Raw genomic sequence first — 22,500 nt, 5'->3', positions numbered from 1 at the left:
TGAAGCCGGTTAGAAACTCCTCCGTGTGTGTGTGTGTGCGTGTGTGTGTGGGAGGAAAACGCTACGACATCAAACCTGACAGAAAACTCTCCGTCCGTGGGAAAAAAAAAAATAATAATAATTAATTACTTTTTCACTCGTTTGCACTACGAGTCAAAAAAAAAAAGAAAAAGCGCTGTACGTTACGCAACCGCAGAGCGCGGCGTTAAATTACACGGGCGTAGGAAGGCAGGTCCTTACGCCGGATGGCAGATCATTTACTGTTCTGCCTTGTTTTACTCCCTCCTCTCATTTCATGCACAATAACCCTTCTCAGATAAAGGGGGGGGGGGGGGGGGGGCTGGCTTTACAGTGGGAGAGATAATACAACGCCTCGACTGTCGCTGAATATTTCATCGCAATTTCCAACACTCGGTTTTTTTAATTACATTTGGAAAAAAAAATGAAGAAAGAAAACGGGTGCTAATATTTGGAGACGTCGGAAGATCCCTCGTACGATCGGTAATTGGAAATTTATTCGAGTTAAAATACCGAAAAAAAAAAACACCACCTTTCGGCGGATTTGTTGGCGACGCATGTTTACGCTGCTCGGGGCTGTTGTCGCAGCTCAAAGACGGCGTTGGAGGATCTTTACCGCGGAGCTGGAAGTTTAATCAGGAGGAGGATCGCTACAGCTCTCATTCTTCCTCCAAATCGCTCTCTCCCGCTTTTCTCTGATCGCAAGTGCCGAGGCCGTTGAGTTTTTACTTCCTGCTGTCGGAGGTTTTGCTTCCTGTTTAAAGGGAGTTTTTACTTCCTGCTGTTGGAGGTTTTACTTGCTGTTTAAAGGGAGTTTTTCCTTCCTACTGTTGGAGGTTTTGCTTCCTGTTTAAAGGGAGTTTTTACTTCCTACTGTTGGAGGTTTAACTTCCTGTTTAAAGAGAGTTTTTCCTTCCTACTGTTGGAGGTTTTACTTCCTGTTTAAAGAGAGTTTTTCCTTCCTGCTGTTGGAGGTTTTACTTCCTGTTTAAAGAGAGTTTTTCCTTCCTGCTGTTGGAGGTTTTACTTCCTGTTTAAAGAGTTTTTCCTTCCTACTGTTGGAGGTTTTACTTCCTGTTAAAAGGGAGTTTTTCCTTCCTGCTGTTGGAGGTTTAACTTCCTGTTTAAAGAGAGTTTTTCCTTCCTACTGTTGGAGGTTTTACTTCCTGTTTAAAGGGAGTTTTTCCTTCCTGCTGTTGGAGGTTTTACTTTCTCTTAAAAAGGAGTTTTTCTCGTGTGGGAATTGCTAAACGTTGTTTTATTCCCCCTCTATAATGTTCCTTAAAAAAAGTCATTTTATTTAATTCCATTACCACCAGCGTCTAGACTCCAATGGGTTGTTTTTCTCCCCCCCATGATACACACCGCCTCACTCCCTTTAACAATAGTGACATCATAAAGGGAGTCTCATCCCTCATGCCTCGTTGTTCTCGACTCAAATCGAGTCTCCCCCTGATTGAAATAACAGCGGGGTGGCTGTTAATTACGCTTAAGCAGTTAATGACTTCTAGTTTGATTTCTTCTCGCCACCGTGCGAACCGCGATTGTTATCGCACGTCTCCGCTCGGGTTCATCCGGGTGAAGGGTTTTCATGTTCACGTCACGGCGTTTTACGCGACCTGTAAACACGCCGGCATGGAAAAAAAAAAGAAAGAAAAAAAGAAGCGCGTGTGGATACCAAAGAGCCCGCAGATGGAAAATCCAAATGGATGTGGGCACACGCAGCCTCACATCACATCTCCTCAGCTAAATCCGGGACATAAAACTCCTCCAAAAATGTACTTTTCACGTTTACAATCTTTCTTAAATCAACGCTAAGTTCTCTCATTTGGCTTCTGACGGATTTCTCCTGCTCGTGTTTGCACTCGCTCGAGCGCCGACTCGGTTTATTTGAGCTCCGCCGCCGCGTTTATTTCCTATTTTAAAATCCTCGCAATGACTCAAATATTTCAGCCGCCCGTCCGGCTCTCATTAAATATTTGATTAATTATAGTTAAAGGTCAGTTAGCTGGTTAAAAAAAAAAAACCAAAAAACAGCAGCTCACCGTCCCGACCTCACGTCTCCACTGACCAGTACAAGAAAAGAATCTTTACGTGCGTTTTTATAACTTTAAAATCCTCAGGCTCATTTTCAGGCAGAAGTGTTTGGTATTTTTCTTGACCTTGAAAGTCTGCGCTCCTCCCTTTTTCCTCGCACTTTTTCCTAAACATTTATGTTTCTACTCCTACGATGCAAATGCAGATGTATAATTTCATGATCATTAAAAAAAAAAAAGAAGAAAAAGAAGCAATTGACATGCAAGTCGCTCACAATCTGCTCGGGACACGGTCGCAAAAGCTTCGGTTAAGCTCTACGGAGCCGAAATGTGACGGGTGGAGGTGAGGCGGGTGACGTCTGGGAGCTGAGGGTCACCGAATCGATCGCGCCCGGGGGCGGGGGAAGAGTGACACGTCCAGCAGCTGAACTCTTGAGTGATGTGGAACAGCAGTGCGAGTTCAAAAAGGGGAAGGAACAAAAAAAAAAAAAAAAAAAAAAAAAAAAAGGGGGGGGGGGGGGTGTACGCTTTTGTCCCCATGGCAACCCGGCGCAGGAAAAAAAAAAAATCGAGGAGCTCCGGGGAGCTACGTGTAGCGTCGGCTAGCCTCACGGTAGAGGAATAAAAATAAAAAAATTAAATTTAAAAAAAAAAACCATTTAAAAACAACGAGTGCCGGCCGCGTCCTTAAACTGACTGTACTGTTGCTGAACTGCGCGCGCACCCACCTGCTGCAAGCAGCGCTGCCAGCCACCCACACACACACACACACACACACACACACACACACACACACACACACACACACACACACACACACACACACACACACACACACACACACACACACACCACCTTTAACAACCCACAGCCTCTCTCGTCTCTCTAATCTCTGCATGTGCGTCGTTGCTCTTTTTTCCTTCTTCTTCTTCCTCTCCTGCCAGATTTTACATCAAAGCTGAACGTCGATGTAAAGTTTGTAAGACGTCGAAGGGATGTGGAGGAAACACATTTTGTTGTTGTTGTTGTTGTTTGTTTTGCTTGCTTCCATTACATTTTTTTTTTTTTTTTTTTTTAAATGACGTCACGCCGATTTGTTCCAAATGGTCTGTCGACCGACCGGATCGCCGGGCGGGGACGACTCGGGCGTACGGGCGCCGTGCCGACGGGCGTCGCCGCGTTCGCGCTACCCGACTGTCAGAGGTTCTCCCGAAGGCGACGTGTCGGAGGTCTTTCCTCCTTTTGTGCCGCCTGTCGGGTGGAAACATTTGCGTTTCCAAAAATGTCAACTTCTCACAAAAGGCACGACTTAGTTCTTTGTCCTCCAGCGGCGAGCACTTTTCACTCAGCCCCGGGGGGGGGGGGGGGGGGGCATGTTTAAAAAGGTCGAAGGTCGCATGCAGCTGTCACGCCGTCGTTCAACTAAAGTCACAGCTGACATCTGCAGCTTTTGATTCTTAAATATATAAATCTGTGTTTTAGAATGAATAAATCGATATTTATAACTCCCGCAATTTTACGCAAACAAACTCTTCGGTGTGCTTCCTTCCTCCTTCCTTCCTCCTTCCTCTAACTTCTCTCCATCCCTCCTGACAGCTCGGCGCTCCACAGCCCCCCCCTTCTGTCCCACCCCCCCCCTTCTATTTATTTTTGTTGTCATTTCCACTTCGGTTGCAGCCACCTTCTGGCGGCAGGAGCTCCCCGCTGCACTGCGCTTTTTTTTTTTTGTGTGTGTCCCAGGTGAAGAAGAAGAAAAAAAAAGGGACAAGCGTCTTCGCCCCGGCGGTAGTATGTCCAGCTCACGATAACACCGATATTGTCCCCTCCCGTCCCCCCTCCCTTTCCCTCCCACCCGCTTCATCATCCCCAGACAAGCTTGTGATTAATGAGAATCGGGGGTCCGAGCCAAGCGGAGGGTTGGCTGTGTAATCCTTTCCGTAATGCTCTTCACTGGGGGGGTCCCGGGGGGCGGGGGGGGGGGTCGTAAATAAACTCGCGGTGCCAAACGAGCGACCGCTGCGAGCACTTATCATGGCGAAGGTGTGACGAGGTGGGAGGAGAGACAGAAGGAGGAAGAAGGAGAAAGCTGTCTCGGAGGGGGGGGGGGGTTACGTTGACTGCTGGACCTTGTGATTACAAGGGAGAGGCCTAGAAACGGTGTCCCACTGCAGATGTACTCTGTGTGTGTGTGTGTGTGTGTGTGTGTGTGTGTGTGTGTGTGTGTGTGTGCGTGTGTGTGTGTGTGTGTGTGTGTGTGTGTGTGTGTGTGTGTGTGAGGAGCAGCTCGGAGGTGCGCATTTGCAAGTCGCTTGCAAGGTCACAGCGGGCCTCGTTGCTCAGTGTCAAAATGGAGGACAAGGGACGGAGAGCAGGTAGGTGGGGGAGAGGGAGAGAGGGAGGGAGGGAGGGAGGAGTCATCATTGTCTTTGTGGGGGGGAGGGGAGAGGAGAGTGCCTGCGGAGAGGGGGCGGGAGGGATTCGAGCCCTTGCCGAGTCCTTGAACTGCCTCGCTTTTGTGGCAGAAAATAAACGCCCCTTTAAAAAAAAAAATCCTCCCCCCCAAAAAAAAATCAAAGGCGGTTCTCCGGAGACACAAAAAAAAAAAACATCCTCCAGACACCGATTTCATCAATTACATGTTTCCGTTTCTCGTTGAAGGTTGCGCTCCGACAACTTTTGCCGAGTCAACTTCCTTCCCGGGAGAATCGAGCAGCTGCGCGGCGCATCGGGAGCGCGCGGTTGCCCCGGGAAACCGCCAACGGGGCCCGGCGAGGCGCCCTCGACGAGCGCCCGCTGATGAATCGCTCGTTATCGACCGCGACGGGACATTAATGTTCCGCTTTTTCTTTTTTTTAAAAATTTGTTAAGTGAAATTCCTTCAGATACAGGATTGTTTTTTGTTTTTTTTTGGGGGGGGGGGGTGATGACATGAAAAAAAAATGGCGATATCAATATATTAGCTGATATTCTTGACATATATATTCTACACAAAGTACATATAAGCAAATTGTTTGTTTTTTTGCAATGATCCCTTAAAAAAAACCCGGATCTTTTCCAGATTTGATCAAAAGTCTTTCCTGGATTTATTAAAAGACAAAATTAATAAGCATTTCTTTTGATCGCAACGCCTCCTCAAATGTGAGAATTTGCTGCTTTTTGTTCCGCGTGACATCATTCCCCCCCACTGTTTTCTGGCACTTTATAAAGACATTTAACAGGTACCAGACAGGCCGGCCTTACAAATTGGCTATTTACATATCATTTTGTTGCCCTCGGAAAAGACACAATCTGGACAGAAATACGCTGATTAGCGGCAGCAGAGACTCCTTCCTCCTTATTTCATTTTTTTTTTTTTTTTTTTCATCCGTTGCCAGTTTGAATTTAAATTGCGCCGCTCGGACCGGAAAAGTGAAGTCCGCCGCCGCCCCTTTAAACTCGAAATTAGCCTCAGAATGACTTTTCACGCGACGCACCGCCGACAGGAAGTACTTAGTATGCGGTGCGGCCCACTTTGAGCCTGAAGCTCCCACGGGAAGCAAAGTCTTGAGGTCGAGGCGGAAGCGGAAATGTCGGAAAAAGAGGCGAATGTCGACGTGTTTACGGGGAAACGCGGCCTTTCCTCACTCCCCCCTCCCCCCTACCTCCCCCCATTCGTCTTTCTCTCTCTCAGAAAAAAAGAAAAGAAGGAGAGAAATGAAAAATGAGCTTGTTGTACAAAGGCGGACGTGATGTATGGGCGGCGGGAAAAAAAAATTCCAAACGCTGCTGTGCCAAAGTCTGCCCACCCCCCCACCACCACCACCACCACCACCACCCCCGCGTTCGAAGCGAGGGCATCGCCGTACATAAAAGCCCCCTTATGTGAAAGTGTGGAGGGAGGGAGGGCCCCATTCATCTGCAACAGAGTTCAGCTTTATCAAAGTCATGCATGGTTAAGGAGGATGCAACCGCTCTCGCTTGAATACACAAAAGACGAAAAAGGTTGTTTTTTTTTTTGGGGGGGGGGGGTTGCGGCCTTCGTGGTCGGCGCTCGCCCGAACATCAAACGTCGCTCTTCAAAGAGACGGTGTGTGTTTGTGTGTAGAAGACACCTCCAGGAAATGGAACATGTCGAGGAAGGGAGGGGGGGAGGGAGGGAGGGAGGGAGGGTAGCGTGTGTGTGTGTGTGTGGGGGGGAGGGAGTGTGTGTGTGTGGGGGGTCAAAAGCAAAGAGAAGTGGGCAGAGGAGATTTGCCAGACATGAGGAGTGCAACGATGACAAATGCATGGTTCCCCCCCCCTCCCCACCGATGTGATTGGACGCCCCCCTCACCATCACTCCGCCTCCTCTGTGAGAATATACGACTGGAATTGAGTTTCATATAATAGGTAGTAATACAATGCGGGAGGGAAGCGGACTAGGTCTCGTCTCTGTTGCTAGGGGTCGTTGCTAAGGGGTCGGTGTCTACTTCCTGGAGTGGTAAGCATCGCCTCCGTCACATTCGCTTCTGCTGACGCGACCGACTGCGTTCCCCGCGTTGCCGCGGCAGCGGAGATGGCGAGGAACAAAAAGTTTTCGCATTCGGAGAGCGAATCGCCGCGTGACGCGAGAACACTTTAACGACATATTTTGTTTCCACGGTAACTTGTTGTATAATCATATAATAATATTAAAAAAAATATGAATATTGCCGCTAATTTTGCTGCTCTTACTACACCCTGACCTGCTTTTCTACCCAACAAGAAATCTGTACGTACACAAAACGGGACCTTTAATATCTCCCTACAAATACATATTTAAAAAAAAACATTCTACAACCAACAGTACCTACGTCAGGACGGAGAGAGTATCCGATTGGATAATATCATTCAAGTTAAAAATGAATCGATACTTTCTGTGGCCTTTGAACGACTTTGGTGCTTTTTTTTTTTTTTTTTAAACTGCAGTCAAAGACACGGTGAGAACACGGAGAGACGAGGCGTCGCAATCATTTACATGAGGGACCGAGTCATTTTCCAAAAGCTCTCACTCGCGTCTGTTTATCACCTCCGCTCACCTGGCCGACCGCCGGCGTCCCCGTTTCAACCAGTTAAAAAACTGTTGTTGGGTAGAGGTGTGTGGGAAGGAGGACGGAGGAGGAGGCGCAGGGAGGCCTCGAGGGCTTGGAAAAGGAAGAAAAAAAACACGAAAAAAAACCAAACAAAAAAAACAACAACTTTAAATTAGCAGCAAAGCGGAGAAACGACTCGGATTCACTACCGGCGATTTTCAAAACAACAACAACAACAACAACAACAAAACAGCAGCCCAAGACCTTCGTTTGTCAAGAGATGCGCTGAAACAGCTCCAACGGCACTCGTAGTAAAGCGGGTTCAAAGACCTCCGGGGGGGGGGGGGTGGTGGTGGTGGTGGGGGGGGGGGGGGCAGAGGTGGTAAAAGTGCAGACTCATCGATTGGGCTCATTGATATTTGGAGGGACGGCTTTTGATTTGTTTAACCCGCTCCGAGGGGGAGGTGAGTGGAGATTGACGCCGGCGCAGCGGGAAGCAAACCGAGTCAATTCGGGCCAGACGGGATAAAAAAAAAAAAAAAGGAAGATGACAAAAGAGTCGGTGCGTTTCTGGAGCTTCTCGATGCTCCTCCAATCCTGGGAAGAGAATCGAACCTGGAAAAAGGTGCGAAGAGCAACACTTTCCACTCTGCACCTGGAGACCAGTCGCTGTCCGGGGTCCTGAAAACGGTTTCAGGGGTGAGGTTATTTTTTTTTTACTTCGATTTCTTTTCCCTTTTCGCCCTCGTCAGAGTCGGAACACAAGCGTAAGCGCGTTTTCACGAGACGATGCATCAAAAACCTCGGATCGATTATGCAGCCAGAACTCCTTTAAAACGGCTTTTATTTCATCCGAAATGCTCCTCCGTTCATATTTTCTCAGTCATTTGTTTTCTTATAATTCATATGGGTGTTTCAGTTTTGTTTCTAAACACAGATTTGAAATCCAAACGCGCCGGGTGTTTATCAAGCTGCCGTCCATTTTTGATGACAACTGACAACTCCTGGGCTGCATTTTGATTGGCGCGTGGGCGGGCAATAAAAAGAGTGTGCGACGTATTAATGAATTAAGCCGGGTCGGGTTTTAATAATTATGGGTACTTTTTTTAAAATTAAATAAAAATAATAAAATGTTAGAACTGTATTTCAATAAATACATTGATATAAATGAAGAGGTTTCGCAGGGCATTATGAAGTCGCGGTGAAGCTGACCTTTGACCTAGTTTTTGTCCACCGCTAGCTTTGGGCTTCTGAACAAAATCTCTCCGTATCAAAAGCGGAGAACTCAAGCTGTGATTCTGGGAACCTTTTACCACCGACTCGTTTTCAATCACCTCCGCACGCGCACGCGCACACGCACACGCACACGCACACATTAAATGAGCGGTTTTGTCTGACAAGTATAATCTTCCCAGATTGCCCCTCTTTCCCCGCTGCGATGTTTGGAAAAGCTTACAAAAGACTCACTTCATTGATCTGAAGACACTCGGAGGCGCCTTAGTGTTGTTCCCTGCGCCATAATCACAAATAGACCTCCCTCCACCCCTCCGCCCCTCCACCTCCGCCCCTCCCACCCCCACCTCCCTCCCGCAAATGGAATAATGCCAAACAGTGCCAGTCAGAGAGCGAGTCGAGCGTGCAGTAAAGGCTTAACAGTTTCATAATTTGCTTCCAAAATTGCGGGTTCCATCTGTGCGTGTGTGTGTGTGTGTGTGTGTGCGTGCATGTGTGTGTGTGCGCGTGCGTGCGTGCGTGTGTGTGTGTGCGTGTGCGTGCGTGTGTGTGTGTGTGTGTGTGTGTGTGTGTGTGTGTGTGTGTGTGTGCGCGTGCGTGTGTGTGTGTGTGTGTGTGTGCGTTGCTGGTTTCCTGTCTGTAATCAAGCGGCAGTTCGAGCGGCGCCGCTCAAAACGCGATCAACTTCTCCCACGTTTGGGGACAAGTTGCCGTTTTAATTGGCGTCGACTTCATGCGCGCCCATTCTCCTCAGCCCTTCACCTCCCGCAACGCCCAAAAATGCCCCCCTCCACCCCCTCTTCCCCCGCGACGACCCCTCCACCCGCGCTCCAACTCTGGGCGGACGACCGCTCGGCGTAAAAAATGGACAGTCGGTGGAAAAGATGTACGAGCCCGGTGGCGTAATGTATTCATTGGGGGGGTGGGGGGGGGGAAATTGGTCTCGAGACGTGATGAAGCGCCCCGCCGAAGTGCCGTTTGATAAATTATGATGAAGCTATGCAAACGGCGCCTGCAGCTGGATGTCTGGCAGGTACGGTTCAATTAGCCTGTCGCGGGCGCTGAGCGATGTACCCATCTATTACTGAAATTTAAACTCACTTCGTAGCCGACGTGATGATGAAATCAAATTTATTTTATTTCTTTAGTGTGTGTGTGTGGGGAGGGATGGAAAGGTGCAGAGATTTCTCTACAATCAACACTTCTTGAACGGGACCCCGGTGCAGGCAACAATTCACAAGTGAGAACTTAAAAGAGCTGCTTCATCGAGACCACTAATGTGTCTCACACCGATCTGGAAGCGCCTTAAGCTGCAGTACCAGCGAGTGCCACTAGAGCTCGGCTCCAAAAAAAAGCCTCCATCGACGCCACAAGTTATTTCGGTGTTGTGAGCTGAAGTCGCTCCTTCTTCAGACAAAAAAAAAAAAACAGGGGCGTGTCTGTTTGATTGACAGGCCTGTGGTGCAGTCGGGTTACGGCTATCGGTGGGCGGGGACGTAGCGTCCTCGGGTTCCCAATCAGATCGAGTCCATGGTAATAACCGCTGGCTCCTCCCCCTCAGCTCGTCCAAACTCGGTCACTTCCTGCTCCAGACCGCTCACGGGCCGAGCGGGCGACGTCACCGTTGGACGACTGCTCGATTAGGCCGTGATACCAAAATGTCTTCATCTATCTTAATGAGCAAATCGGGAGGGAAAGGAAGTCGAGTCGGCCATCTGGACACGAAAATGATCTCCGCCTGATAGAATATTCAAAAGAGAGTGACTTCCAGATATCGAGCTTCGGGACAAAGCGGCTACAAAGCGGACTTGCTTTTGACTGTTGGTGCCGAATTCACAGCGGCACGGCAAGCAGTTCAAAGAGGGCTCAGAGATACGGGCTGTTCCTCCCCGGGGCCGTCATCATGTTCAGTCCACCCCCCCCCCACCCCCCCCTCCCCATCCCCATCTTCAGTCACTAAATATTTCACCACCAGGCCGTGCGCAGGCATTTCACATTCACGTCATACGGTGTGAGGAGCGGAGATTTCCCAGCCTGCCCCTCTGCAAGCACGTGATGCGGCGCAGACGGAAAACACGCCACTTCAAACGAACGCCGACAAAACCTCCCGTATTTCAATTACCACCCGCTGAATGTGTAAATCCGTCTCCAGGCCGCCGTCCTCCTCGGATTTAGGAAGACTGTAATTCGAGCGTCAGCGCGGGCTTTTGAATTTTCCACTATAAAGCCGCCAATCACAACGAGCCTGGGCTGCAGAAGCCGGCTGCTGTAAGAAAATAATTTTTTTTTAAAAGAAGAAGAAGAAGAAAATTCTCTTCCAAGGCTCGAAAATGCAAATTACATGCAGATCAGTAACATGATTCATGTATTAATTTTGCCTTCTGAGCGCTGATTAGGCGAGTGGGAGGAAGCGGCTGAAGCTCAGCGCTGGCTCGAAACAGCTGCAGCGAGGGAAACGAAAAGAAAGGAAGAGAAAGGAAAGGGGAAAGGGGGCGGGGCTTATTCCCCTTTTCCTTTGCTCAGTGTGAGACCTGACCTTTTGCCCCGTCCTGTCCCGTCCTGTCCCGCCGCCCCTGGCACATATTTCGGAGATTTGAACTTTAGCTCGCGTGGAGCAGCTGACATGTGTACGGGAGGAGGGGGAGGGGGAGGGGGGCATGTTCCAGCAGATTTACACACGATATTTGTATATATATATATATATATATATACACACGATTTTGATATGATTACTCCCTTTGAGCTTGCTTTCTAAAGTCAGTTGGCGATGTCATCGGGGAGGACATTTTTTTTTTTTTTTTTTTTTTAAACGGCCAAAATTCGGAAAGAACAGACGACCGCCGAGCCGCGAGCCAAACCAATCAGTGAGCCGACTTTCTAACCGACGCAATTATCGGCCCCGTCGATCAGTTCGACGGATCCCTCCCTCCACTTGATTGACGCCGCGCCGCGCCGAGAGGAGCGCATTTCTAACCCGGGACAGAACGGCCACGCGTCGCCGGCGGAGAAATATCTGGAGTACGAGCGCCGTCTCCGAGGCTCCGGGGAAAAAAAAAAAAAGGAAAAAGGAAACAAACGAACCACGGCGCCACATTTCCCCTTCAATAATGAATTTAGTAATTCTCTTTGAAGACAAAAGGGGAAGCACCGGAGACTTAAAAGAAAAAAAAACACCGCGCGCCGGGGTGATAAAGCCACCGCTTCGTTAAACACGGCGAGATGGGTGCGGCGAACCCTCAGAGGGAACGATAACTTTTTATTCACGGGAAAAGGGGGAGAGGATTGAGATGGGGGGGGGGGGGCTTTTTAAAAAACAACAACATTTTTTTCTATTTTGTGGGGAAAAGCAGAAATAGGCCACACCCCCTGACTGAGCGGGGGAGCTGGAGGTCGGCGCGGCGTTACCTGAAGCGCAGCCGCCTCTCATCCGGCGCCGTACGGGCTCGTCATACCGTCTCTGCGAAGACGAGAGGACAGAGAGAGAGAGAGAGAAAAAAAAGATGAGATAAGAGGCAGGTCAGCGAGACGGCTTTAAAGACAGAAAAACAACAAAAAAAAGGAGACGTCGGAGGAGGGGGAGGGGGGGTCGGATCGACGCCGCGAGGCTCGACTTTCCAGAATAAACACGTTTGTCTTCTGCACCTCTTTCCACGCGAATAAATGAATTTGAATTCAAGCTGAACTCATTCTGTCAGCACTTTAAACAACAACAACAACAACAACAACAAGGACCTGGCGTCGTATTTCGCTTTCCCTCCGCGTAAACCTCCGCACAAAGGCCTCTCCAGGTTTTTTTTTTTTTTTCCCTCGTGAACTTGTAAAATCGTCCGACGGCTCGTCAGCGGGCCGCGGGACCGCCGTCTTCCGAAACCGTGGCAACAAACCGGGGCGAGGAGAGGCTGCATCTATTGATGTACGCTCTTTCATGAGGACTTATCATTCAAGACCCACTTATGGCGGGAAAAAGGTCAAATGAAATTTCGCTCGTATCAAATTGGTTTATTTTTTTTTAATTCTTTTCTTCCATCTCCGCCGCTGATTAATAAGCGTCCGCTGCAGCTTTTTTTTTTTTTTTTTTTTTTTTTTTTTTTCATTACCTTGAAGGAGGAAAGCGAAGCCAGATAATAAGTCCAATTAGAATATCGTGAAAGGGAACATTTCAATAGGACGACCCGGCGTGACCCGGCGTGACCCAGCGTGACCCGGCGCGTTCAGACGTCGGCGCCTTTTGGGAGACAACTCAATTAAATCACTCGTTCGTCCTTCGTACTCGAAGACGCTTCAAAACTGGGCGACGAAGTCAGCGGGGGACACTCGGCCGGTATTTTCCCGAAGTACAAAAAAAAAAAAAATTGACGCAGTGCATTGTGGGATTTATCGCTCGAGACTGATTTTTTTTTTTTGTCCGGTAGTAGTTTGGTCGCGAGGGAGGAAAAACAAAACCCCTCAACGCTCCTTTTCGGGAAAGCGGCATTGTGGGTAGTGTAGTCTTAAGTCCGCTAAGTTGGCAGGTGGCTCGCGAGCTAACACACACACACACACACACACACACACACACACACACACACGCACGCACACGCAATGCAATCACAGTGCAAATTGACTCGCTACACAGATGCAGAGAAATACTTATGAGTGCTTCACAAAGCGGAGGCCTTAATTCGAGCTTCTTCCCTCGTTGCATTTCTACCTGTTGCGGCTTTCATTAACATAATGTCTGGAGAGAGAGAGAGAAAACGTGCCGTTTGGAATACATTACCCCCCTCCACACACCCCCACCCCACCCCCACCCCGTCACGGCGCTAATCGGCATAATATGAATTATTGCAGTCGTTACAGTGGGTGGCTGAGACATAACAAAAGGTCTTAATTATTCAAATGGGGGAATAATAAAAGTGGGGAGGGGGAGGGACGGGGGGGGTACGGGGGAGGGAGGGACGGGGGGGGGGGGAACGCAACTTCAGTTTCAGTCATTAGAGTTCGTGTCGTTTCGCAAGACGCGAGCTCCGTGTCTCTCGTGGTGGGAAATCCTTTTTTAATTCATGTTTTGAAGTTAATGTAAGTTACATTAATAAACGCCTTTTTTTGTTTTTGTTTTTTTGTTTTTGGATACTTTATTGTAATTAATTACTTACTGGGAAACTTAAAAAAAAAAAAAACACACACCAAAAAACGTGATTTTACAGGGAAGTGAGATCCAAAAGTGAAACCTCACAAGAGACCCGGCAAAGTCCGGAGGGGTTCGACCTCAGGGGACACCGAGCGACGGTGCGAAGAAGTTCGACCTAAATCGAACCGGCTGCGACGCGGATATTTTTACCTCTGCCTCCGAGCGCCGTTTTCCCTCTCCGGCTCCGTGTCGGCCGAGTGCCCGTTGTTGTTTTTTTTTTTTCCACCCGTCCTCACGCGCCGAAGTCTGGCAGTCAAAACTAATTAGCCTCACGAGTGACAGCAGGACACCCGGGAGACGGCAGCGCCGCCTACGTGGACACTCCGCTGCTTTAGAAAAGAAAAAAAAAAGAAAAGAAATAAATAAACAGCATCCAAAGAAGGAGAGAAAACAATTCGGGAGTTGATGTCGCAATTCGCTCCCGTTTAGCTTCCAAAAATTTTGTTCGGCGAGCTTCGACGGCTCCGTTTTCTTATTTCACCGCCGAGAGCGTGTGTTTTTTTTTTTTTTTTTGGGTTCGGCTTCAGACTACATCCGAGTATCATAACTCCGAGTCGCCGAGGTCAAACTCATTACAGCGCGCTTTCTTTGGGAGATAAAAGGGTTGGGCTGAATCCACAAACCCGGCCAAGTACTACCTGTCAGAGAGAGAGAGAGAGAAAAAAGGAGTTGCCAATCAAATTTCGGTCCGTCGTCACGGCGACGTGGCGATTACGGCCCATGTGACTCCGGAGGGGGGGGGGATCCAAGGTCTCTAAACCCACAATTTTCTTCCCAAACTAACTCTGCGCTTGGGCTGCCGTGAAGGCTGTCAATCAAACCATGGACTAACGATGGGACACGGTTTTCGAATCGATTAGTATGACTATCGTTCTTTCTTATTATTATTATCACCTTTTTTTTTTTTTTTTACCGGCAACGCTGTTACGCACAGAACCCATTAAAGACGGCTTGCTTCCTTAGTTCTTAGTGTTTTATATCGCCATCTTCCGGTGTGCATAATCATATATTAATATTATAATAAGGTGGGGGGGAAAAAAAAGAGGGCATATATCGCTACCAACGTTACCAACCGGGCTAAAGATTTGGAAAATATCAAACGGACCTAATTTATATTTTGTTGCATCAAACTCGGTGTTTAGAATATCAACGATAGATTTTGATGACTAAGCGGACCGGGACTGAAAGCCAACAAGGGCGTCTCTCGTTTCCTTATTCGAGAACCGGGTGACCTCAAACTGCAGGTCATATTATTATTACGTATATTATGCTTTCGTCACACCTGACGACAACTTACGGCGCTTTGAGAAAGAGAAATACAAAAAAAAAAGAAGAAGAAAGAAAGCTGGTCGACTCCTTCATTTGAATGGAAATGAGCCCAGATGTAATTGGAAACGGCACTAGATCTCCGTTACACTAATTATTCACCTGAAGCAGACAACACGTGCTATACTTGTCTCGACGCGACCCCCCCCCCCCTTTAGGTGTTTTTTTGTTTTTTGTTTGTTGCGTAACCGTACGCTTAATTGGATGACCTTTACGACGAACACGGAATCATTAAAGCTCTAATTAAGGGACCCATTAGAGCCTGAGATCCTGTCAGTTAAGTCCTTAAACACAAAGATTTAGGTCTCCGCCAAGCTCTCGGCAGTCGTCGGAGGCAAACGTCGGCTCGTGACCGCGAAATGCCGACCTTCAACTGAAGGATGGTTCTGAGGGAGGGAGTTGGAGAAGAGATCACGCCGGGTGTTAAAGAGCCTCTCCGATGGGATTCGAGTATTTTAAAGTGTAGATTGTACCTCAAAGTCTGGTCCAAGTCGCGTCAATTACCGACTCGGGTCGAGATGTTGGAAAGAGTCCTGTTGCTGTCGGTGCGGGCAAAGGAGTGGAACGTGTGAGGTTGGAGGAACATCTTTCCACCTTTTCTTTCTTTTATTTCTTTTTTTTTTTTTTTGTAGTTCGCATTCCTGCCTGAATAACATTATGGAGATTTACTCCAGAGACGAAGACTTGCTCAACATCCACCTGCGGTGTTCATTAAAATGTCCACATCTTACAGGGCCTGCCCCGGTACCAGACCTAAACAAAAGACAAAGGGGAGGGGGAGGTATTTTCAAACTATTTCAGCAGCCTTTAACCAATCAGCACTGACCGCCATAATCGAAATGTTGTTCGCAATGTGCACGTACGCAGCAAAGAGCCGATGTGAGGGCAGCACCATGTCGGTGAATGGTAATTGCCGACATGGCAACAGATGTACATTTAAGGTTACAAAGGTATTTTTACGTCCCGAATTTTGCAAAGGTATTGTTCGAACTCGATTTTTACCCGAGGGGTATTTCCCTCCCGGATATTTGCCAGGGTTTTGTCCTACTTCCATATTTAAAAAGGGCATCGTTCTATTACTCCGTCGAACTCCACCGCAGCTCGTTAGGGTGATCGCATCGAGCAAGACCCCACCGGTCGCCGATCGGTCTGTTGGTTCAGAGCCGGCGGAGCGATCCTTAACGCCACCCGGGCGGGGGGTGGGGGGGGGGGTTCGGCGAAGACTCGTCGGGCTATTACTCAAGCTGCTAATGCGGCGTAAATCAAGAAAAATTAAACCGCTCGACGACTCTCCTCCTCCTCCTCCTTCTGCCTTCGGCGCTTCCATTATGAGGAGCTACAATCACGGGGGGAGGGGGGGGAAGAAATAGGTCACGTCGCCCCCAGATCGCCTCCGTAACCCCTCGGTTCATAATGATCATGTATAATGAGTGAGATGCTCTCCAGGCATTCTCCAACATGGAAGTATGTCATCTGCATTGCCTTTCAGGAGTTAAGTGCCCCCCTCTTCCGCCCCCCCCCAACCCCCGCTTCCCCCACCGAAAAGAAGAAAAAAAAACTCATCCCACCAGGCATCGGGATGAATACTGAAAACCCCGGACGTGGCTTCTACTCGGATCGGCACCCGGGGTTTCGGGCGCCGTCGTGCGAGACGTCAGCTTTCCCTTCAGGTTTGGTGTCAAAATGAGACCAGCGGAGTTTGACGTATTGCGTGCGACACATGAACGAACAAACTAATTACGCAGCCCAAAAAAAAAAAAAAAAAAAAAAAAAAAAAAAACCTGAGCCGACCGGTGTAAATTATGGAAGAAGGTAATAAAGCAGCGAGACACTCCCTCGGAAGTTTTCACACACACTAACACACACACACTAACACACTAACACACACACACACACGTCAGACAAATAAGTGACTTTTCAGAAACGACTCGACCGCATGTCGACACGCCTTCGAATCTCCGGTGGCGTGACGGGCGGGCGACGGACCGATCCGGCACTTCTATTCAGCTGCCAATTATCTGATAAGTGGGATGACATTTCAAGACTGTTTGGTCCAAAATTCGGCCCAATCAAAAGAGGCGGTCTCCGTCTGGGCCGAACCGGGTTACGGAAAACTGAGGCGGCGCGTCGTCCCGTGGAAGCGGCGGGAGAGGACAAAGAAAAGAAGCAGGGAGAGTAAAGTAGCTGCTGGACGTAACTGCGGTTCTACGTTCCTCAGACGATGGGAGGGGAAACACGACGACGCCGTTACAATATGAATAAGAACTAACGCGGCGGCTAACGAGACGAATCCACACCGAGCCGCGAAGCTCCGTTTGGACCCTCCGGGTGTGAAAGTCTTTCCGAAGTTTAAAAAAAAAAAAAAAAGGAAAAGAAACGAAGTTCGGTGAGGAAAGCTCTCGGACCCGGCGGGAAGATCTGAGACGTCTTTCAACGTCAGCTGAACTCATCTCGTGTGGTCGTTCCTTTTCCATCGCCGGCTTTAAAACGCTCTCTGAAATCTGCCCTGTTTTGATGTCGTTTCGCTGCACTGACTTACAAAAAGGGCGGAGTGCATTGAAAATAAATGAAATGGCATTTTACTTCTCCTTATTATTATTATAATTATTATTATTACTATGATCACCGTTGTAGCTGCGGGGAAGCTGTTGAGGTAGAGACGGGTAAAAGGAATACTCCGTCCTCTGCGACGTCTCTGTCCTCATCATCTCTGGCTTTTTCACCGAAGCCCCCCCCCACCCCCACCGCCCCCCCCCCCACTCCTTTGCCCCTGTCAAAGGGAAAAAAAAAAAAAAAGAAAAGACGAGCCCTTGATGAGGGCCACCTTTGATCTCCGTGAGCTGCCTCCACCTACTCTTTCTCCCATTATCCTGCCCTCTCCATCTCCATCTCCTCCGGGAGGGGGAGGAGGGTGAGGGTGGGGGAGGGAGGGGGGGTCGTCAGAGCTCCGGAGGCTCCGTCTGTCCACTCGTCCCCATCTCCGTCCTCCGATGCCCGGCGCTTTGCCGGCAGACGGCTGGACGCCCCCAGAAGGACCCCCACCCTCCTCAGTAGTCGGGCATTTTTGGATCGCAGGAACTACTTCACAGTCAGAGGGAGTTCCCCCGAAGAAACCAAGAACCTTTTAAGTTCCTATAACTTGGTTTTGTGGAGGTTTTTTTTTCTTCTTCTTCTTCCGCCTGGGTTACTCTCACTCCGACTTGACCGAAGGGGTTTTTGACTTGAGAGCAGGAGGTTTTCTCTCCGGAAAGTCTTTACGAAGTTGTTTTGGTCGCCCGCCGTGAGCAGCCAGGCAGACGTAGGAGTTCCAGGAACTTAAAAGGTTGTAAGTTCCTCCGCTGTGGACACACACACACACACATAAAAAAAAAAGGCGTTCTTAGAAGTGTGAAATAGTTCCTGCGCTCTGAAAACGCCTTTTTCATCCCCGAGTCCCAGAAGCACCTCCTCCTCCACCTCCTCCTCCACCACCACCTCCACCACCTCCTCTCAGCTCTGTGCTTAATCAGAGTGGCCTTTTTTCTCTTCGGTCAAGCTGCAGCCATTAGTCGCCGCTGAAGGCTCATTCCTCTCCGTCAGTGGCCAACTGTTGCGGTCGCCGTGCCAACCGTGTGGCGCATCGATCCGCTTCTCGCATTAAATGCGCATAACAACAAGGTTAACACATCCTCCCTCCCTCCCTTCTCCCTCTCTCTCCTCCTCTGTTTATTCATTAAACTGTCAACGCGCTGCGATGGGCGATCAATCGGCGGCCAAAGGGCGGCGTTTCCATCACCGCTGACTCGTCGGATTTAGTCTCGTTATTTACTCCCGTCGAGCAGTGTTTCGCTCCGGGCGGACTTCCCGTCGTGTTTTTTTTTTTTTTTTTTCCCACGCGTCGTCCCCCTCCGAGCCCGGCTTGTTGTTAAAAGCCCCCCCCCCTCCTCCACCACCACCACCACCACCAACGGGCCTCGCCTCGCTCCCGTCGCGCTATACTACGTACTCAATTCAATTCTACTCGCGAGTAATAGTGATGAATATGCGGGCCGCTAATTTCTCCGTGTCACAGGTCAGAGATGAAGGAGATATCGGAAGTGAATTTTCTGTTCCCGCAACACAGGTGAGGTGAAAACCAAAACACAAAAAAAGAAAAGAACATACGGCGTGCAGAGAGAACAACAATCGCCGTTTGTCTCCGAACGCGTCTCGGCCGTCGACAAAATAAGCTGTCGGGCCGCGACCCGAACGAACGCCTCGACCCGAAAAAAAAAAGAAAAAAAAAAAGACGGTTGCCGTGGGAACCCCACTCGGCAGCTGGCGCTGCACGTGGGGAAGGAAAAGAGAAGAAGAAGAAACAAAAAAAGGTCATTTGTTCGCTCCGATTTCCAAAACTTCTGAGGCTTCAAATATGTGCAAAAAAAAAAAAAAAAAAAAAACGGAAGTCGTGAGCGACGAACAAACGGACGGAGCCGTTTGTTTTCTGTGTACGTTCACGAGGTGCAGCGCCGGGCCGGGTTTGGATTTGTTTAAAAAAAAAAATTTGGATCCATCTCAGTGGCAAAAGGCTTCGGTTAAAAGCTGCACGGGGAGATATACACACACACACACACACACACACACATATATATATATATATATATATATATGTATATGTATAGATCATTACACGCCTTTAAAACCATGAAAAGCAAATGTAAATTGCAATTTTATTTTTGGCAGGAAAACCGCCGCTATGAAGTGACACGAAACAGCGCTGTTGTTGTTGTTGTTGTTCCCCCCCAACCTCTTCTTCTCACATTCGTTCATGACTGCTTTTGACTGCGCTTGCCAGTTTATCTCCCCCAATTTCCCAATCCTCCATCTCCCCGCCTCCTCCTCCCCTCTTCTTTCCATCTCCCTTTCTCGACAACATCCGCTGCGAGAATCGATGATAGTGACGGCGCGTGGGAGGCGGCGGCGGCGGCTGCCAGAGCGGTGTCATCCAGAGGCAGCTGATGTCACCTCCGACTGCAACCGGGAGCGCTGCCAAAGTGCCACGGCTTTATTTTATTTTTTATTTTTAGATAATTTTTTTTAAAACCGCTGATTCAGCCAGCAGCGAGCGGTGATGGCCGCCGCTGGGAGTGTCATTAACTGGCGCGGAGGAGTGGCGGTGGCACCGTCGCGCAGCTGTACCGGACACATGGGGGAGGACGAAACGAAGGGTAGAAACCAGCAGCGGCTGGTGATAATGATTTTAAAAAAAAAAGAAAAAGAAAAAGAAGCCCAACCCAGTAGCGCTACTGGAACGTACATTTTGCCGTCCTCTCATTTCGCAAGCATGGCCAGTGGGCGGGGCTTTGTGTGCCGCTGTCCCGGACCGTATGTGAAAGTGCGAGTAGCTTCCGGCCCTGAAAAATGAGGCCTTAAGCTGCGACACCGCCGACTGCCACCAGAGGTCGGCTCCAAAAAAAGCCTCCGCGGACTCCCTGGTTCAACCGGTCTTCGAGTTTGGATTTAGTCCCGGCGCCGCCTTCGCTGGTTCGGAGCAGGAAGTGACCACATTTGGGACGAGCTGGAAGGGGAGGGGCCAGCGGCGGATCTGACTCGATCTGACTGGAAGGAGCGACTTCAGCTGGCGGCGCCGAGATAAACTCGCGGAGGAATTGTGTTCACTCAAAATCGCAGTTGAACGGGAGTCAATGGAGGCTTTTTGGAGAACAACTCCGGTGGCGCTCGGCGGTATTGCAGCTCAAGTCGCTTCGGCAATCGGCCTCACTTTTCAGGGCCAGAAGCAGCGTCCCACTTTTTATATATATATATATATATATGTATAGACGGTCTGCGGTAGAAACACAGAAAGACGAGGGCGGATTTTAAAAGGCGGGGATAAGTGCGAGGGCTAAACTCCAGAGAGGCGGAGAGTAAGCACCCAGGTGAGACAAAGAAAAAAAAGAAGTGAGAGGAGGAAGCGGAGAACGAGAGGCGGGTGAGCGAAGTCAGGCTGACTCACTCCCGGAGGCGCATGTGAAAGATGCTCTTTCGTCTTCCGCTCTCGAGTCCACGGTAACACGCCGCCATCCTTCACGGGAGAAACAAATAATAGATTCACAAAGCGGCGGCGCTCTTCTCCTTCGTCTTCTTCTTCTCTTATATTTTCTTTGACGTCGGCGGTGCGAGTCCTGGACGGCTTCTGTCTGTTTTGAGAGCTGACTGCGGGGCGTCGGGCTGACGACGCGTAAAGCCCGAGCTGTCGGCTCGACTGTACTACGCAGCACATTAACAAAGCCCAACTTTCACGTTACGGGATTAGGAGGGCTTTTTTTTTCTCTCTCTCTTCCTGGATCAATAGGATTAGAGCTGTCGTTAACCCTTCGGAGATGAAAGAATCGCAAACCTAGTGGGGAGGGGGGGGGGGTGAAAGTCTGACAAGGGGTGAAGGGAGGACAAACTAAGTTTTGAGACTCGGGATGGTTATAGTTAGGATGTTATCAATACTTACAATGACAAGAAAAGGGAATGGAGACTTTTACTTTGGCGGCCCGACCAGCGAAATTGACCGATTTCAGCAGAGAGAGTCTCTCCTCTGATTGGACGAGACGAGCGACGGCCATCATCTCGCCGCTTCCTCCTCCTCCTCCTCCTCCTCCTCCTCCTCCGCTTCTTTCTCTGTGTGGGTATTTTGTGTGATTGCCAGGTGGACACTAAAGCCTGCGGAGCACCAGTACTCGCGCCCAGGTGTGTGTGTGTGTGTGTGTGTGTGTGTGTGTGTGTGTGTGTGTGTGTGTGTGTGTGTGTGTGTGTGTGTGTGTGTGTGTGTGTGTGCGTGTGTGTCTGATTGCGTCTGACCCCCCTCCCCCCTCCCCCTTTCAACTCGGCGGCGCCAGATGGATCCTCTGGAAACAGCCAGGGAGAAAATTAAGAACATCAGCTGTCAAATCAGAGGAGAAACAGAAGAGGAGGAAGAGGAAGAGGAAGAAGAAATAATAATTCCCAGACAATCCACAACTCGCTCAGGTAAAGCCGGATTGACATCCATGCGAACGGCTTATTAGGAAATTTCACGGGAGTGTTGAGGTGATTATCCCGAACCTGTCAGCTACGAAACAGCGTGTCAGAAACGCCGCCCAGGCAGCTCCCCCCACCCCCCCACCCCGACGACTCCCCCCTCCCTCCAGGTGCCGCGATGCAAAACCGAACATGTGTTCCTGAGACTGATGGCTGACGAAGAAAGGGGGTGGTGGGGGGGGGGGGGTGTACAGATGGAGGCTGAATAATCCACATCAAACATGAACTCTTTGGTGGCGTGCTCGGGTGTGAACGATTCCCCTCCTCTCTTTTCTCCTCTGTGTGTGTGTGTGTGAACTGATTTGAGCAGCTAATAAGGTGCGTGAATGAATGAAAGTGTGTCACCCCCCCCCCCCCCCGGCGGCGGCGGCGGCTCTCCTGTCACTCCCACGTTTAATCTTCACAAATCATCCATAATGTATTTTTTCCCGACGGGGGAAGCACCTTTTTCAAAGTGCATGAGGCACGGTGGATCGCCTGCTGATTGGCTGCCCGGCTGTCAACATGTGATCTGATGCGAGGGCAACAGGAAGGAAGGAAGTGTCAAAAGACACCTGCACTAAAACGGGGTGATCAGCGGGTTTGGAGCAGGAAGTGACCATATTTGGACGAGTTGGTGGTGGTGGTGGTGGTGGTGGTGGAGGGGGTGGAAGAGAAC

General features: G+C 49.5%; 1 protein-coding gene across 4 annotated transcripts in view; it reads right to left on the bottom strand.

Annotated features, from left to right (window-relative positions):
* The window catches only part of LOC138634283 (beta-1,3-galactosyltransferase 1-like), a 72,648-nt gene that overhangs the window by 27,109 nt on the left and 23,039 nt on the right, over positions 1-22,500 (bottom strand). The window contains exons 2-3 of one of the 4 annotated variants that reach the window (XM_069721073.1): positions 13,638-13,816; positions 11,723-11,774 (exon numbers count right to left, since the gene is read on the bottom strand). The exons of 1 other annotated variant lie outside the window; for it this stretch is intronic. The gene's annotated coding sequence lies outside the window, so the exon portion shown is untranslated. The remainder of the gene's footprint in view (positions 1-11,722; positions 11,775-13,637; positions 13,817-22,500) is intronic. 2 more of the 4 variants (XM_069721075.1, XM_069721072.1) reach the window with 2 other exon arrangements.

Source organism: Brachyistius frenatus, unplaced genomic scaffold, assembly GCF_029030835.1.
Source record: "Brachyistius frenatus isolate BFR_SWC_R1_liver_20210118 unplaced genomic scaffold, ASM2903083v1 Contig_256, whole genome shotgun sequence".
Classification (NCBI taxonomy): domain Eukaryota; kingdom Metazoa; phylum Chordata; class Actinopteri; family Embiotocidae; genus Brachyistius; species Brachyistius frenatus.
This window is presented reverse-complemented; position numbering and strand designations above follow the sequence as displayed.